Raw genomic sequence first — 18,803 nt, forward strand, 5'->3', positions numbered from 1 at the left:
AACTATGATCTTGACAATATTATTCTAACTTTCTTGAGAATGTTATGTCTCTGCATATACAGGTAGTCATCAACTTACAACAGTTTATTTAGTGAATGTTCAAAATTATAATGGCATTGAAAAAGGTGACTTACTGTATGACTGCTTTTCACAGTTACAACCATTGCAGCATCCTCTGGTCACATAATCAAAATTGAAACACTTGGCAACTGACTCATATTTATGACAGTTGCAGTGTCCCAGTGTCATGTGATCACTTTTTGCAACCTTCTAACAAGCAAAGCCAATGAGGAACTCAAGATTCACTTAACAAATGTGGCAAGAATGGTCATAAAAAGAGGCAAAACTCACTTAACTTTCTTGCTTAGCAACAGAAATTTTGGACTCGTGTCGTAAGTCGAGGACTACCTATATCATTTACATAAGGTTATTCATTAACCCCATATCCTGGGCTTGCATTTCTATATAGGCTTTGGACTTATGCGATTTCATAAATACATACTAAATTTGCACAACATGCTAATTTTGTACAGATAATCCTCAATTTATAAACAAAATTGGAATCAAAATTGCCATTGCTGAGCAAGGTGGTTATTGAGTCGCAGCCAATTTTATGACCTTTTTGTATGGTTGGCAGGTGAATTACTGCACTTGTAAACTGCATCATGCAGTCAATAAGCGAGTCCAGCTTCCCCCATTGATTTTGTTTGAATAGAATAACTTTACTGTCACTTTAATTAGCATACATTAAAATGAAATTTTGTTGCATTCAGCTCTCAAAGGGTAACCACCTCCAATATACTCCACATAAACATGCAAAAAACTATGCATATACCCACATACACACACATCTATGACACAGAGAAACAACACAGTCTGATTCGGATATATAATGCAATAGAAATGCATTGTTAGAAACCCCACACACCCACTTCACAGTCTATTTCTGTTGCTCCCCTCTGGGAGGAGGTTTTGAAGTATTTCTATGGCATAAGGAACAAAGCTGTTGCAGAATCTAGTAGTCCTGCTAGAAATACTTCAAAACCTCCTCCCAGAAAGGAGCAACAGAAATAGACTGTGAAGTGGGTGTGTGGGGTCTCTAACAATGCTTCGACCTGTAAGCACATAGCACTTATAGGCAGTATCCTGAATAACGGGAAGCGAGCTTCCTATAATCTTCTCAGCTGTCCTTATCACTCTCCGTATGCACCTTCTATCTGAGGCTCTGCTACCACCAAACCAAACACTGATGCAATTTGTTAAAATGCTTTTAATTGTGCCTCTATAAAAAGAGTCCAGGACAGAAGGAGAAAGATTGCTCTCCTCATCCGAGGCAGGAAATGCAGATGCTTCACTAAAGATAACTGGAAGTTGAGTGGAAAAGTTACAAGTGGTTATCACATAACCTGGGATGTTTGAGACCTTTTGGAAGAAAGAGCAAGTTATACATTATTTAGCTGGTGAATTGCCTTTTCCTTAGAAATAATTTTTAAATTCAATTTTAAACTTTTTAAAATGTAAGTTTTTGGATAAAACAAAAGCAAAAAGAATGCTCAGACTATTGATTGTAGAAAATTAGCAACAGATTTAGGATTCAGATGGAACTGTAATTTTAAATTATTAGAATAACCCCATGGGAAAGTGGGACTTCTTGCGTTTTCTTAGGTCAAACAAGATAATGGACACTAGAGGTAGCTGGAGGATAAGAAAGAAGACAATTGAATAAAGAATGGAAAAATATTTTAACAGTTTTCTAATAAAAAATTATGAAAAATGGTCTTGAAATTTTCAGACAAATTACTCTGGATAAATTTGAAATTAATCTTGAGTGTAGATATAAATGTAGCAAGCAAACAGTATACAGAAAAGAATTTAGTTGACTTACAAATGAAACAGGATGATGCTTCATCCAAGCAATAACCCAGAAAAGAGATGATCTGTTAAAGTTTTGAACGATTTTTTGCAAAGTGACAAAAAAAAATGTCCTCTTACTGGATGCACAAAAAACACCTACAAAAGTTTTGAATATTTTTTTGGGAAAGGACAAAAAAGATGACAAGAAATTAAGTTCTGGGACACTATTGCAAGGAGTTAAGAATTAAGAATGCTAAAATTATAGGGAATGAATACAAATTGGCTTATTTAATCAAGGTTAAGAAAGATAATTAGTTATATCTGGCATCCCTCAGTGGGCTTTTGCTGATAAGGAAGAAACACAGATAAGAGGTGAAGAGAATACACCCTGTATCTTAAGAGAGGTGTCTATAGAGATTCTCAGTCATCCAGGTCATGGTTGTCCCAAAGGTGCATTTTCAAGAGGCAACTGGACTTTGTTTTTCTTTGAAGACGTTTTGCTTCTCATCCAAAAAGCTGCTTCAGCTCTGACTGGATGGTGGGGAATGGAAGGACTTATATTCCTTGCAGACAGCTGGTCATTTGCATTCTTTTGGGGAGCCGTTGAGGCCCCTTGGAGGTTTGTCTGTGTCCTCAAGGTCTCCTGAGTAGCACAAATGGATGTAGAACCTTCTTGGAACTTCTTAAGTAAGGTGATAAATTTAAATTGTTTGCACTTGTTGGGATGAAGAGGGGAATTGGAATGAAAAGTCACAATTGTGAGATGGATGGCCATAAAAATTTGATATGTAAGTAAATAAGTTACTTGTTTTTCTTCACATTTTTCTTTTTTATATTTTGTAGTTTGTGTACATTTTCTCCTACTTATACTCTTCAATAAAGTTATTTGGGAAAAAGCAGAAGACCGAGTGGCTATATGTACCGGCATCTCGGGTAATCCAGAATATTCCATCTTTGGTTATGGGGGGAGAGGAGTTACCCCCCATTGAAAGGGCGCACAACTTAGGCGTCCTCCTGGATGCACGACTCAGTTTAGAAGATCATATAGGAGTCGTGGCCAGGGGGGCATTTGCCCAGGTTCGTCTGGTGCGCCAGTTGCGCCCCTATCTGGACTGAGATGCCCTACGTACGGTCACTCATGCGCTCGTTACCTCCTGTATAGACTACTGCAATGCTCTCTACATGGGGCTGCTTTTGAAGACCACCCGAAGGCTTCAACTGGTGCAGAATGTGGCTGCGCGGGTTGTGATGGGAGCGTCCCGATACTCCCATATTACACTCCTCCTGAGTGAGCTGCATTGGTTACCGGTTGTCCGTCGGGTGAGATTTAAGGTGCTGGTTCTTACCTATATAGCCCTACATGGCTTAGGTCTGGGATATTTGCAGGACCGTCTGCTGCCAGGAACGACTGCCCATCGCCCTGTGCGCTCACACAGGGAGGGCCTCCTCAGGGTGCCGTTGGCCAGACAATGTTGACTGGTGACCCCCAGGGGGAGGGCCTTCTCTGTGGGGGCACCTGCCCTTTGGAATCAACTCCCCTTGGAGCTCCGGATGGCCCCGGATCTCTGTTCCTTTTGTCGCGACCTTAAAACATGGCTTTTTCAACAGGCCGACCTGGACTGATGGAAGGGAGGTTTTCTTAATTTTGTTTTATTGTGTTTTTAATTGGACTATTTATGGGATAATTTGATTTAATACCTTTTAATGTTTGTATTTTGTGTTATCGTTGTTAGACACCCTGAGTCCTTTGGGATAGGGCGGCATACAAATCCAATCAATCAATCAATCAATAAAAATTCAAATAGAAAGCAGGCTAACAATGAAGCAGGCAATCAAATACATTAATCAAGGAACTACCAAGGAGAAAACCAGATCCCAACTAAAACCATCTTCTTGAGCATGCTTTTAGACCTTAGTGTTTTACAGTACCTTGTTATTCATTTCCATTATGCTTGGATTTTTGTGTTATGTTTTATCATGCTGTTATATGCCCAGAATCTTTTAGGACCGAGGGAGAATATAAATACTGGAAATAAATATTAAAACTAAGATGATGATGATGCTATCTGTTCAGCTGTGTCAGATTCTCAATGATTGTATAGACCTCTCTCCATATTTTCTTATCTTGTATGGTTTTTTTCAGTGGTTTTATGCTCTGGCTGGGGTTGGCTTAGCCAACATGATTTTTGGCAGCCTCAGTTTCTTTTATCACCATCCATTCTGAGTATATCTGCCTTTTCCAGTTAGTTTAATCACATGACATGGCCAAAATCAGTAAGGCAGAATTTTATGATTTTTGCCTTCCGGTAAAATGTCTGGTTGTATACACTCTTGTACTTGCCATCTTTGTTGTCCAAGCAATACACAGGAGCCTTCTCCAACTCCACAGCTCAAACAAGTTGATTTTCCTCCTTTAATAGTTTTCTCATGGTCCAAAAACTAATGTAACAATACAGTAATAATATATTATAATAGTATAGGTAGCTAACACTCATCATCCTCCAAATGCTTTCCAAAAAAATTATTTTTACTATTTTTCAGAGGATCATTAGTATGAGCACTGATCTGACAGTGAGATGTTGGTAATGAAACACTATTGAGAGATGTGTTGGAATGCATATATCAGTTTCACACACAGAAGGCAATCTTAAAAAAAGCTAGAAGCCAAATCACATAGGATTTTAAGGTGAAAACCAATACTCTGAATTGTACTTGCTGATGTATAGAAAACCAGGCCCACAGTAGCCAGCATTAATTGCAGCTTCTTGGTGGTCTTAAAAGGCAGACCTTTACACATTACCAATCTGGCATGACAGTATCTTCATTTTATTATGGGAAACGGGTAACCATTGTCATTACAAAAAATAGCCTAGTCATATTGTATTAAAAAATCTTCAGATAATGAATTTTTGTTGTAATTATTTTTTCACCATTAGCTATGCGGACTAAAGTTGCTAACAATTATTCCATAACACCCTAAGCATCACAGACACCTTAATCCTGTTATAGCTTCTTATGTTTCTATTTTTGGCAAGTGTACAAATCACATCTAAAAATTACTTGTAAGCACTTGTAAGTCTGGATTGTTTATTTCCAGGTAAATATACAGAAAGTATCAGAGTAATTAACATTTCTCTTCCATCAGGCTGACCTGGACTGACAATAGGGATTTTTAAATAGAATATTTTTAATATTTTATCATTTTATCATTGGGGCTTGTTAGTTTAATCTTTTTTAACATTTGTATTATTGTGTTTTATTGTTGTTAGCCACCCTGAGTCCTTTGGGAGATAGGGCGGCATATAAGTCCCAAAAATAAATAAGTTAATTAATTAATTAATTAATTAATTTATATCAGGAAAAAAGGGAATCTATACTTACCAAGAAGTATTTAAGTACAGTTGTGATTTTTTTTGGCTATTCTTACAGCCTATGCCCGACAGGATTTGGAATTATACAACATATGGTGAACCATACAATGAGGGGAAAAATATTTGATCCCCTGCTGATTTTGTATGTTTGACCACTAACAAAGAAATGATCGGTCTATACTTTTAATGGTAGGTTTGTTTTAACAATGACAGAAAGAATAACAACAAAAAAATCCAGAAAAATGCATTTCAAAAAAGTTATAAATTGATTTGCATTTTAATGAGTGAAATAAGTATTTGACACCTTCCGCAAAGCACGACTTAGTACTGGGTGGCAAAACCCTTGTTGGCAATTACAGAGGTCAGATGTTTCTTGTAGTTGGCTACCAGGTTTGCACACATCTCAGGATCTTTGCAGATCCTCTCCAAGTCATTAAGGTTTCAAGGCTGACGTTTGGCAGCTCGAACCTTCAGCTCCCTCCACAGATTTTCCATGGGATTAAGGTCTGGAGACTGGCTAGGCCACTCAGGATTTTAATGTGCTTCTTCTTGAGCCACTCCTTTGTTGCCTTGGCCGTGTGTTCTGGGTCATTGACATGCTGGAATACCCATCCACAATCTATTTTCAATGCCGACTGAGGGAAGGAGGTTCTCACCCAAGATTTAATGGTACATGGCCCCGTTCATTGTCCCTTTGATGCGGTGAAGTTGTCCTGTCCCCTTAGCAGAAAAATACCCTCAAAGCATGTTTCCATCTCCATGTTTGATGGTATGGGGGGTATTCTTGGGGTCATAGGCAGCATTTCTCCTCCTCCAAACATGGTGAGTTGAATTGATGCCAAAGAGCTTGATTTTGGTCTCATCTGACCACACTTTCACCCAGTTCTCCTGAATCATTTGGTTGTTCACTGGCAAACTTCAGATGGGCCTTTATATGTGCTTTTTTGAGCAGTGGGACCTTGCGGGCGCTGCAGGATTTTAGTCCTTCATGGCATAATGTGTTACCAATTGTTTTCTTGATGACTATGGTCCCAGCTGCCTTGAGATCATTGAAAAGATCCTCCTGTGTAGTTCCGGGCTGATTCCTCACCGTTCCTATGATCATTGAAACTCCACAAGGTGAGATCTTGCATGGAGCCCCAGACCGAGGGAGTTTAACAGTTATTTTGTGTGTCTTCCATTTGCAAATAATCGCACCGTTGTCACCTTCTCACCAAGCTGCTTGGCGATAGTCTTGTAGCCCATTCCCACTTGTCTCTGACCTCCTTGGACAGCTCTTTGGTCCTGGCCATGGTGGAGAGTTTGGAATCTGATTGTTTCTGTGGACAGGTGTCTTTTATACAGATAACAAACTGAAATTAGGAGCACTTCCTTTAAGAGAGTGCTCCTAATCTCAGCTCGTTATCTGTTAAAAGACACCTGGGAGCCAAAAATCTTACTGATAGGGGATCAAATACTTATTTCATTCATTAAAATGCAAATCAATTTATAACTTTTTTGAAATGCGTTTTTTTGGATTTCTGATTTTTTTTGTGTTATTCTGTCTCCCACTGTTAAAATAAACCTACCGTTAAAATTATAGACTGTAAGTTACTTATCCATGACTCAGATGTAACTGCAGAAGATAGACTCTAACCCAGGGGTCTTCAACCCCCGGTCCACGGCATGCCAGAAACTGGTCCACTCAAATAAGTGAAGCCCCATTTGTGAGATTTAGGCAGCAAACAAAACCACGCACCCTCTGGTCTGTAGAAAAACCTTTCTCCATGGAACTGGTCACTGGTGCCCAAAAGGTTGGGGGCCACTGCTCTAACCTGTTGCAAATGCTACCTAGAAAGACCACAAACTGGATGAATTATTTTAAATAGCAACTTCACATTTACTTCATTACAATAAAAATATTTTTTTAAGATTTTAAGTTATGTATATCTTGCAACAATTTATGTACTGCTGTACAGTAAATAACAAATTACAGCAGCATATATTACAGTATTGTCATCTAGGTTTCCAGATTAATTTGTTTATAACTACAGTCTGTTCTGAAACAAAGAACTGTGAAGATGATTAAGTCACTAGATGCTTATGCATTCTAATTTTATAGATCCTCTAAACAATCAAGAAAAATATAAGTGATACTTTTAATTAATCTGAAATAATTAAGATCATGACAATTATTTGGAAAAAGCCTATAGCAGAATAAAATAATCACAACTTTACTTTCTGCAATGTTCAGTTGAAAGGGCTAATTGATAGCTGCTTGAAGCCTAAAGTTTTCTATGGGTATTTGACCCACCCTCACTTTTTTTGATAATAAGAACAGCAAAAATTAACACCTATATATATTTTTTTTAAAAACCCAATCTATTAATCTTCAATGCTTCAGTAAGTTCTTTGCAACAGTATAATTGATCCAATCCAACAGAATTTCCTTTTTGAGATAACTATTCACTTTTTAAATTTAGAGACAATATTACTGCAAGTTCAGCTAAGTCAGGGGTGTCAAACTCAATTTCATTGAGGGCCGCATCAGCATTGCAGTTGCCCTCAGGGGGCCGGGTGGGTGTGGCCTGGTTGGGTGTGGCCTACTGGGTGGGCGTGGCTAGAGTGCGTATGGCCTACTGGGTGGGCGTGGCCAGCTCTACATCGTTCGCATCAAGGGTGCCTATGGGGGCCTGGGCAGGAGTGGGACAGATCTGAGGGTCTCTGGCAGAAGGAGGGTCTCTGGGCCAGGGCCAAGGCAGTGGGGGCCATTCCCTCACTGTTTCCAGGATGGCTTCGCGGGCCGCATGAAACCACTTCGCGGGCCGGATCTGGCCCCCGGGCCTTGTGTTTGACATGTCTGAGCTAAGTAGTAGAAGTTTCAGAAATCCCAGAAATCAATTACTTCACTATCATTTTTGAAACTAACAAAATTGAATTTTAAAATTTATACCAGAACTATAATATTCACACTAAAAGTATGTAATGCTAAATCTATACATAAGGATATTTTGAACATAAGATTACTCATAAAAAATGGAAAAATGGCTACAATTTTAGTCTAACCATATGTTCAATAAGTAGATTTTAGATTGAGAGATATTTGTGCATCATTTTGCACACTTCCCCATAATGGATTTAAAGTAACAAAACTATCAAACTGGATTGGAAGGTTTTATATAGTAATACTTGCTTACATACAGAATTACCAAATGTACTTATATCTTGTACATTTTAAGAATTACATTATTTTTCAAATATTGAAACCAAATTCTGGGAAAATAGAAAAGAGCAGTACGTATTGTTTCTGATTTCTAATAATAGTTTTTAAATACATGGCAATTATTACCTAACACCACAAAGCCAATTTCAAAAAGAACAGAACAGAAAGGGTATCTCTGAGTAATCTGTACGATATACAATTGTAGGCACATTACATAGTGAAAATATTCTAATTCTAATTACTATATCAGTTGAAATATGCGAACAATTTTCTAGACCACAATTTTCAAGAAAACTCAATGGCTGCTTTAATACAATTAAAAGAACATAGAGAATAAGCAAATAGAAGCAGAAACAAAGAGTTTTATACAGGGCAAGGAAGAGAAATAGTTCCAGTCAACCAATGCAATCTAATAAATGCATGTTAAGAATAAGTAAGGGAATGGGCAAGGGAACACTTTTAATTATTTTCGAAGAAAACCCTACTTCTATCCCTTTTATTGAATCAAAATGCTACATCCCAGACTTCAAAGCCAGATACTTTTAGATGTCATTAATGAAAAGTATTCTGAGCACCAGGAGGCAGTATGTGTCTGGTTTCATCAGGGTTGGGACTCATCAAGTATATCTAATTACAGATCTTTTCCATTGGGTTTATCAGGAATTGAATTTGTGGGCAATTGCATTTATAAGATTATTCCTCAAAATGAAGTCAGCAAAACAGCAGTTCAGCAACATTTTAAAAAACAAAATAAATGCCCCATTACTACTATAACTGCCTCCAAAAATATATTCTCGATTGCCTCCAACATCTCCAGGCCTATCAACTCCAGTTCTGCTGGCACTGTGCTAGCTCCAAACAGCTGACCAGCACGACAGGTATTGCTTTGCAACTAGTAATTATTTTTAAATTATCAATATGATCCTTCTACAAGTTTGTTTGTTTGTTTATTATTTATTTATTTATTTATTTATTTATTTATTTATTATTTAGATTTATATACCGCCCTTTCCCGAAGGACTCAGGGCGGTTTACAGGATATTTAAAAGAAAATCAATACAAAAGTGAAAACAAATTAAAAAAGATTACGTAAATAAAACCCTGAGAAAAAATAAAAACCCAGTTAAAATTAAAAATTAAAAAATTCTCAGCCTGGGCCAGAGAGCTATACCATTCATTAGCTTTAGGAAATATTCAGTCCCAGTGGTCAATGCTATTGCAGGGAGGGATATGTAGAGTCATTAGAGGGCATGATATAATGTAACATCTGCAGTGTCTCTGGTCTGAAGCTTAAGAAAAAGTGGACTGTATATACCACGCTAAAAAGAAATGTAAAATAATTACAGTGCAATATTTTCTAGAGCAGAAACAGGTAACATTGTTAGATCAGTTACTGATGACAGCTTAAAATCCTTACCAAAGATTAGCCCACAGTAAATTCTCATCTGCCTGAGAATTAAATCATACTGAAAGCGTTTTGCTATAATTACGACCCACACTGTGCATAAAAATAGACACATAGGAGGAACGAATCAGAAAGTAATCTTTCACACTATTATTCAGTGCTTTTTTTTTGTAAAAGAAAAAGGTGCCGGAACTCACACGTCATACAACTTGCCTTGCCTACCCTACAAGGTTCCATCCAAAAAAGGTGCCGGAACTCCGTTCTGAGCGTTCTATGAGAAAAAAAGCCCTGCTATTATTCAAAATTATGGGACAAAAGAAGTAGAAAATTAAGCTTCATCTTTTAAAATTAAGAACAGAGTTTACCACACCTACAGACCGAGAGTAATTCTTGCATTTGAATGCGCTCACAGAGAGCTACATAACTACGTGTAAAATCAACGTGATCAGGGGAAAAAATCATGAAAGGAATCCCTTTCGGTAACATCTAAAGTTGTCACTGAAGGCACGTTGTTGGTGGGAGTTGTTGCTGTTGTATCTACCAACGTTCAATGATACAGGAAGGAATTAGCCTAGTCCAGGGGTAGGCAACCTTGGCTCTTTTATGACTCGTGGACTTCAACTCCCAGAATTCCTGAGCCAGCACAGCTGGCTCAGGAATTCTGGGAGTTGAAGTCCACGAGTCATAAAAGAGCCAAGGTTGCCTACCCCTGGCCTAGTCAACCCACTTCCTCTGCAGTTTGGAGTGAACAGGCCTCAAGTATTTAGCCCAGCAGGAGGCCCCGTCCATCAACCAGTCGGAGGGAGGAACCAGCCCGCTGTCACCCGCGGACACAAAATGGCTGCTGCGGGGCAAGACCGCAACGTTCCGAAGCCTTTCCACAAAGCTAAGCGGCAGCCTAAGTGACGACCGGGCTAACTCCATCGCGTTCAAATTCCCAGAAGGTCCACAAGAAAAAGGTCCCGGGGCGCGGCTAGGATCCGGGGAGGGGAGATACAAGCCTTTCCTGTGGGTGAAAGGTCAGAGGGGCGGCGGCGGCGGCACCAGGAGGAACTACTACTACTACTACTACTACTTCTACCGCCCAGCACAAGCATAACGGCATCCTGCCACGACAGGGCACGGAAGAGGCCGCAATTAGGAAACACGACGAAGCCGCCTGGCCAGCCAAACCTCCGAAGGAAGGGAAGGCCTCTCTGGCCTGGGATACCACCGGCGGCGCTTCGCTTCTCTATGCCCGCCCTCTCCTCCTCTTACCTGTCAGGCGCAGCTGCAGCTCTTTAGGCTTTATTTGTCGGTGGCGGCTCCGGACCTGGGAGGTCAGAGTTCGTGACCCCGCCGCCTACGTTCGGTCCTGTCCCGTCGTGTGGCGTGGCGTAACGCTCTGCTTCCCCTCCCCCTTCCGCAGTAGCCTCCGCCGCCCGCAGAACGGCTGCGCATGCGCAAAGGAAGCCCATCGCGAGGGAAGAACGAACGTCACCGTGCCGGCGAGGAAAGGGAAGGAAGGAAGGAAGCGTTTTGCCTTTGGTTAGCCCAGGGGTAGGCAACCTCGGCTCTTTTAGGACTCATGGACTTCAACTCCCAGAATTCCTGAGCCAGCATAGCTGGCTCAGGAATTCTGGGAGTTGAAGTCCATGAGTCCTAAAAGAGCCGAGGTTGCCTACCCCTGGGTTAGCCGTAACAATGAAGGGAGGGGGGCGGAGAAACTGTGTGAGAACCAGCTAAGCATTTTCTCGCGGTTTTTCCTGTCGATCAGGTTTATGAAGCAGGCGAGTGGAGAGAGCTGTTGGAATGTCTATTCAGTATTACGTGCAATTTTCAGAGACACATTTATTTATTTATTTTATTTTATTTTATTATTTTATTTTATTATTTTATTTTATTTTATTATTTTATTTTATTTATTTATTTTATTTTATTTTTTTTATTTTATTTTATTATTTTATTTTATTATTTTATTTTATTATTTTATTTTATTTTATTATTTTATTTTATTTTATTTTATTTTATTTTATTTTATTACATTTATATACCGCCCTTTCCCGAAGGACTCAGGGCAGTTTACAGGGTAATTAAAAACCAAGATACAAAAGTTAAAAACAAATTTAAAAAAAATTATATTTGTCCCTGTATAAATAAAACCCCAATTAAAATAAGATTAATCCTCAGCCTGGGCCAGAGAGCTCGAAGAGCCAGGTCATATTAGGAAGACTTTTTATCACTTGGAAGCCCCTGGAGGATTTAGTCTAGGCTTGGACACTTAAGAAGGATTTGATCGGATGGGAGGCCACCATTACTGTAGGCTTTACTGGGAAATCGAGGAAGCACTTTCCTGCGTTGCCAAGAAACTGTACACTTGGATCCGTAGAAGTCCTTGGGAGTCAAGATTGGAAAGCATCTTTATCTGACACGTTATTTAGCAGTCTTTAGTTTAGAAAGTCGTTTTTGTCCTTTATGAGCGACCCGTTTTTACTTGTTTAAACTTGAGATACCAGAATAGAAAAAACTGCAGGCAAATTTTCCAGATACTTCCTCAAAATCTGTTTGCTGTCAAAGTTAGAAACTATCAGAGCTTACTATTGGCACCGCGTTATCACTAAAGGGGGCTGTTTCTTTTTGCTTACCCCTTGTGAAAAGGCTTGAACCCACCTTTTTTCCTTTAATTGGAAGGTTAAGAATATGATTTATTTTGTTTTGTTTTTTTTTTTTATTGAAAAGTTTTAAAATACAATTTTCCTTTGAAAAACCCCCCTTCCCCCTCCCTCCTCCCCTCCCTACCTCCCCCCTATCTCCCCCCCTCCCCCTCTCCCTCCTCCCTCCCCTGCCTCCCACCCCTCTACTTCCCCTCCTCCCCCCCTCCCCCCCCACTTCCCAGAGCAAAATACAAGGTATATATCTAAAAAGCAATCATAAACAATCATATACTAACAATTATAAACTCTAAAATCCATCACTCTCTAGCTTATATAGAGTAAACCAATCCTTAACAATACTAAATATGTATAAAGAACTAAAATAAAAGAAAACTAGCATCATTCCCATCTATGTTCTTCCACAATTCACTATTACCTAGACATATTCTCACTTACACATCACAAGCACCTATCCCTATTAACCTCTCTAGCCAAAATAGGCTATAATAGATAGTTCTTACACAAATTAACCCACATTAACCCACAAAACTTTCTTCCTCTTCCTCTGTAGTAAATTGTCCATTAATTCCAAATTGAACATTCTGTTACCATACATATCATCCCAAAACTCTTAAAAACACAACTACCACTTGACTATAAGTATATTGTGGAAGTTCCATAGATTTCTACTGGTCTTATTTTTTAATCTTTTTTGAGCGTTTTAAGGCAGCACGCGTCACCCTCTGTTCTCTAGGATCATCCAAAAGAGTTGCAGCTTGATCTCCTCCTGTACCCTTCTCGTCTATCTGTCCATCTTCATCCTCTTGATGTTCTCCTTCTCCAGATCCCTCTGCAGCTTCCAGAAGTGTTGATGGGGTTGCTTTTAAAACATTGTTGTAAAAATCATGCGCTTGCTTCACAGTACCCAAACAGTACCTTTTGCCATCATACATGAAGCTCAACCCAGCTGGGATCTCCCATCTGAACCTTATATCTCTTTGCTTGAGCTCTTGCACAAGAAATATAAAGTCCTTCCTTCTCTTTAAAATCTTTGGAGGAATTTCTTTTAGAACCAAAACTTCTTGACCAGCAATCACAACTTTAGTATCATAGGCAGCTTGTATAACTTCATCTCTAATTTCCCTTTTTACAAAATAAACCACCACATCTCTAGGCAACTTTCTCTGCTTAGCAATCCACGAATTCACACGAAACACTTTGTCCATGCCTTGTTTTATTTCAGATGCTGGATGGTTCAATACCCCCTCAAAAGCCTCAGAAACCAGCTGCTTTAAATCTTCCTTAATATTCTCTTTTAGGCCTCTAATTCTAACAGCAAACTGCATCTGGTAAAATTGAGCCAAACTCTGTTCGCTATCCATTTTGTCTTTTAAATCTTCAATTTCCAATACTTTTGCTTCTAATATAGCATTCTTTTGAGTCAAGTCTTCCACTTGATCATCCAGCACCTCCACACATTTAGCTACTTTATGCACTGAGGACAAAATGTCTACCTTCATCTCTCTAAGTTTCTGCTCCATCCTTTCTTCCATTCTCTGCTCCAATTTCTCCAATTTCTCCTCCATCTGTGCAAATTTAACACCCATTGACTCCAAAATTAACTGGGTATGTTTTTCAAGATCCTTCGATGTCAATACATCAGGAGAATGCAACGCCTGCAGTAATGATTGTTGTTGCACCGGAGAATTTCCAGCACTCCGAAAAGTTCTAGGGGGAGGTTTAGCCGCCATCTTTTACTTACAATTGTGACGCACTTTCACTTTAAGTTTTAAGCATAGTCCATCAAGCTTGAGAGTAAAATAAAATAATCCTCTTCATCTCTCCACCTTTTCCTCTTGTACCGCTCTGCCTGCTCCTTTAAATCATAGTCCTTTCTTCAGGCACGGATGGTTCGCAGACGCCTGGCTCTGCTCCAGGAAGTTCGGAGCAGAGACGACGGCCAGCTGGGAGCAACCCAGGCTTCGGGGGAGTTCGATCCTTCAGCCGCCCAAGCTCAAAGCTCAGGCGGCCTCGGAGAACTCTACCCCTACCTGGGGCCTCACCCCCTCCTCTTCTCCCGAGGAGGGGGCTTCAATTTCGCCCGAACAGCTGATCGGCGCTGTTTCGGGCGAAAAAACAAACAGCTGAGCCGCGGGCAGCCAGGGGAGGCTGTCTTCGGCGCCGCGCCGCCAGCGGAAGTCGATTTATTTTGTTTTGTTAGGTTGTTGGTTTTAAGGACCATATTTGCTTGGGTAAAGGGAAATAAAGATCAGTGTCATCAGTAGGAAGGAAAGGTGAAGAGATCGAGAAGTCAGAAGATGATTAGTGACTCTCCTACTCTCTGCTGGTTTCCCAATGGTCTTGGGGGAGCATAGAGATCTCCTCCTCTCCAGTTTGAGTGTTAATCAGTGCAGTTTAATTTGGAACATGAACAGTCCTCATCACTGAGGAAAAAGGCTATCTGGTTTTACATCACTCTGACCTAGCAAGGACTCAGATCTCATGTCTCTCTCTACCTGGCAAAGTACCACTCCAAATGATTGCACAGAGAACTTACTTCTCAATATCCTCTTAGTGAAATGCTCTGTAAAAAAATTCAGATGGTGGCTGGACTGTTCAAGGCTAATCTGACTCAGTATCCCTTGTAAAAGGTTGCAATATGTTGGAGGATACACCTGCTGCAAATGACATGCCACAGTTTTTGCCAATTTTACTGAGCTTAAGAGATTGCCATCTGATCAGAATTTAAGAGGTCAGCTTCAGTTATTGTGACCTAGAATTCAATAAGATATTGATATGGGACTCATTTCATGATGCCTATTCAGATCTATATTTTTATGTATTTTTATTTATAAATCACATTTGAGTGGCATGGTGACCTAGTGGTGAAGATACTTGCTTCACACTTAGAAGTTTAAGAGTTCAATCCTAGGTAGCAGCAGATGTTTCTTTCTTAGGGCACAAAGAAAAAATATCTGCTGCACACTCCACATAGGTGTCAGGAAGGACATCCAGCCAGCTCCACTCAGTTGTCCCAACTCTACCCCTAAGTGACTATAGGGTCATAAAAATTATAAGCACCTTGATAGGGTGATGGTGGAGGGTGTACAATCATATCGCCAATACAATATACAAATGAAAGGGGCAATAAACTAAGAAAATAACAAATAAAAATTTCCCAAAACTGCATAGTTCTCACCCAGCAGCTGGTTGAAGAACCAAGTTTACATGCCTATTGAACTTTGGGATATACTATTCCAGAAGTCAGGTGCTTTAAGAGGAGACACGCAGCGTACATCTTATCAACTGGCAATGTTTTAAAATTGAAATCTGAAGCATTCCGGTTGTGTGACATCTTATTGAATGAACAGAAAGTCTCAAAGTCTCAAATACCCAGGCCTTTGTAAACACAGGCTCTACAGGTCATACTCAGCACTTTGTTATCTGGAAACTCATTGACAACTGGTACAATTCATATAGCAGAGTTATTACACAGGCACATATCGCCATTATTGCCTGTACAGCCATATTATGGATCAGGTATAGCTTCTCAGTAGTTTTCAGATAGAATCTAAAAGGTAAATCCAGTTAGTGGTCAGTGCCGCTTTATTGAGGACATTGATTGCCTTGAAAAAACTAAACCCATAGATTCTAAACAATAAGCACGCAAAAATAATGTCTTGGGAAAGATTTCAGCCATTCAACTACAAGTATGATTGAAAGATTATTTAGATCTTTTATACTGTGGTTTCAACAGTACATAGCACAGAAAATCCATACCACTGTGCTCAGATTCTTGTATCTGTATGCCACTTTTAATAATACTAACGAACTGATCTTGGGATATTGCTGGAATGGGTTGAGTATTTGCTAGAAAGTTGCAACTGGAGATTTATTTGCAGTGGCGTAGCGTGGGTTGTCAGCACCCGGGGCAAGGCAAGTAATTTGCGCCCCCTAACCCGTGGATTTTAGCACTCGAGTCTCTTCCACTAGCTCAGGAATTCTGGGAGTTGAAGTCCATGAGTCATAAAAGAGCCAAGGTTGCCTACCCTTGAGTTAGGTTCAAGGCAAAAAAGGGTCTCTGGAGAAGAGGGAAAATTTAATTAATTTAATTTATTGAGATTTCTATACCGCCCTTCTCCCAAAGGGACTCAGGGCGGTTCACAGGGCATAAATATAAATGACAATACAAAAATTAAAAGACAATTAAATCAATGGCCAAGTTAAAACAAGAATAATAAAACAAGCCTATAAAAAACCCATGTACCCCCATCAGGCCAGACCCGCTAGTTCAAATAAATGGGTCTTCAACCCGCGACGGAAGGATTGGAGGTCTGATGCCATCCGGAGCTCAACCGGCAGTTGGTTCCATAATGCCGGAGCACCCACAGAGAAGGCCCTCCCCCTGGGGGCCACCAGTCGACATTCCTTGACAGGTGGCACCCTGAGGAGGCCCTCTCTGTGGGCGCGCACAGGGCGGAGGGGAGTCGACGCCGGCAGCAGGTGGTCCTCGAGGTATCGCGGACCCATGCCATGTAGGGACTTAAAGATCATAACCAAAACCTTGAACCTTACCCGGAAGACAACTGGTAACCAATGCAGCTCACGGAGCAAAGGTGTAACATGGGAGTACCGGGAAACTCCCAAGACAACTCTCGCGGCCGCATTCTGTACCAGTTGGAGCCTCCGAGTAGTCTTCAAGGGAAGGCCCATGTAGAGAGCATTACAGTAGTCTAGGCGAGAGGTCACGAGCGCATGAGTGACCGTACATAAGGCCTCCCGGTCCAGATAGGGCCGCAACTGGCGCACCAGGCGAACCTGGGCAAAAGCCCCCCTAGTCACGGCCACTATATGATCCTCCAAAGTGAGTCGTGAATCTAGGAGGACTCCCAAGTTGCGAGCCCTATCCACAGGGGGTAAAAGCTCACCCCCCATAGAAAGAGATGGAACATCCCAGGTGTCCCGGGAAGCCGGAATGTACAGCCACTCAGTCTTGTCAGGGTTGAGTTGAAGTCTGTTCCTCCCCATCCAGACCCGAACCGCCTCCAGGCAATGGGACATCACAGCGAGGGCATCACTGGGGTGGTTTGGGGTCGAAATGAAAAGTTGGGTATCATCAGCATATTGATGATACCCAACTCCAAAACCACGAATGATCTCACCCAGCGGCTTCATATAGATGTTGAACAGGAGAGGCGAGAGGACCGACCCCTGAGGAACTCCACAAGCGAGAGTCCTAGGGGTCGACCTCTGCCCCCCTGCCAACACCGACTGCGAGCGTCCCAGGAGATAGGAGAACCACTGAAAAACCGTGCCTCCCACTCCCAGTCCCCTGAGACGCCGCAGCAGGATACCATGGTCGATGGTATCGAAAGCCGCCAAGAGGTCTAATAGGACTAGGACAGAGGAATATCCCCTATCCCGAGCCCTCCAGAGATCATTCACCAGAGCGACCAATGCCGTCTCCGTGCTGTGCCCGGGCCTGAAACCCGATTGGTAAGGGTCCAGATAATCCGCTTCATCCAGGACCAGAGGGAGCTGATGCGCCACCACACTCTCGACAACCTTCGCAAGAAAGCGAAGGTTGGAGACTGGACGAAAGTTGTTCAATACAGCTGGGTCCAAGGCAGGCTTCTTGAGGAGAGGTCTCACCACCGCCTCCTTCAAGATGGTGGGGAAATAACCCTCGCTCAAAGAAGCAGATATAACCGCCTGGAGCCAGCCTCGTGTCCTCTCCCTAGCTGCATAAACCAGCCAAGAAGGGCACGGATCCAATAAACATGTGGTGGAACTCAGCTTCCCCATAATCCTGTCCACTTCATCAGGGGTCACAGAATCAAACTCCTCCCAGATAACATTGACAAGACCGCCCGTGTCCTGATCGCCAGACTCTGCCCAGCTGGAGTCCAAACCGGTCCGAATCCGAGCGATTTTATCCGACAGATGTTGACTAAACTCCTCGGCACGACCCTGCAAGGGATCCTCCCTCACCTCCTGATTAAGAAGGGAGCGAGTCACCCTAAACAAGGCGGCCGGGCGATTATCTGCGGACGCGATGAGGGTGGAGAAGTAATTACACCTCGCCTCCCTCATTGCAGCGAGATAAGACCTAATGTAGGTTCTTAACCGCAATCGGTCGGGTTCAGATCGGCTGGACCTCCAGCAGCTCTCTAGGCCCCGTTTCCGACGCTTCATCTCCCGGAGCTCCGCGGAGAACCATGGAGCTCGTTTAAAACTGAAACAAGGCAACTTTAAGGTGCCTCAGCTGTGATTTAGGATGAGACAAAGAGAGGACATGGCGTTGAAAATGGTTAATGGGGCATGTTTGTTCCACTCTT

The 18,803-nt window shown here is 41.4% G+C and overlaps 1 protein-coding gene across 3 annotated transcripts in view; it reads right to left on the reverse strand.

The window, feature by feature from the left end:
* Nucleotides 1–12,525, reverse strand: part of NR2C1 (nuclear receptor subfamily 2 group C member 1) — a 42,124-nt gene extending 29,599 nt beyond the window's left edge. For 2 of the 3 annotated variants that reach the window (XM_083366385.1, XM_083366387.1), the window contains exon 1: nt 11,090–12,525. The gene's annotated coding sequence lies outside the window, so the exon portion shown is untranslated. Of the gene's footprint in view, nt 1–4,195; nt 4,294–11,089 lie in introns of all 3 variants that reach the window. The other variant, XM_083366386.1, reaches the window with a different exon arrangement.
* Between the last annotated feature and the right edge of the window lie 6,278 nt (nt 12,526–18,803).

Source organism: Vipera ursinii (assembly GCF_947247035.1).
Source record: "Vipera ursinii genome assembly, chromosome: 6".
NCBI classification, from domain to species: Eukaryota; Metazoa; Chordata; class Lepidosauria; order Squamata; family Viperidae; genus Vipera; species Vipera ursinii.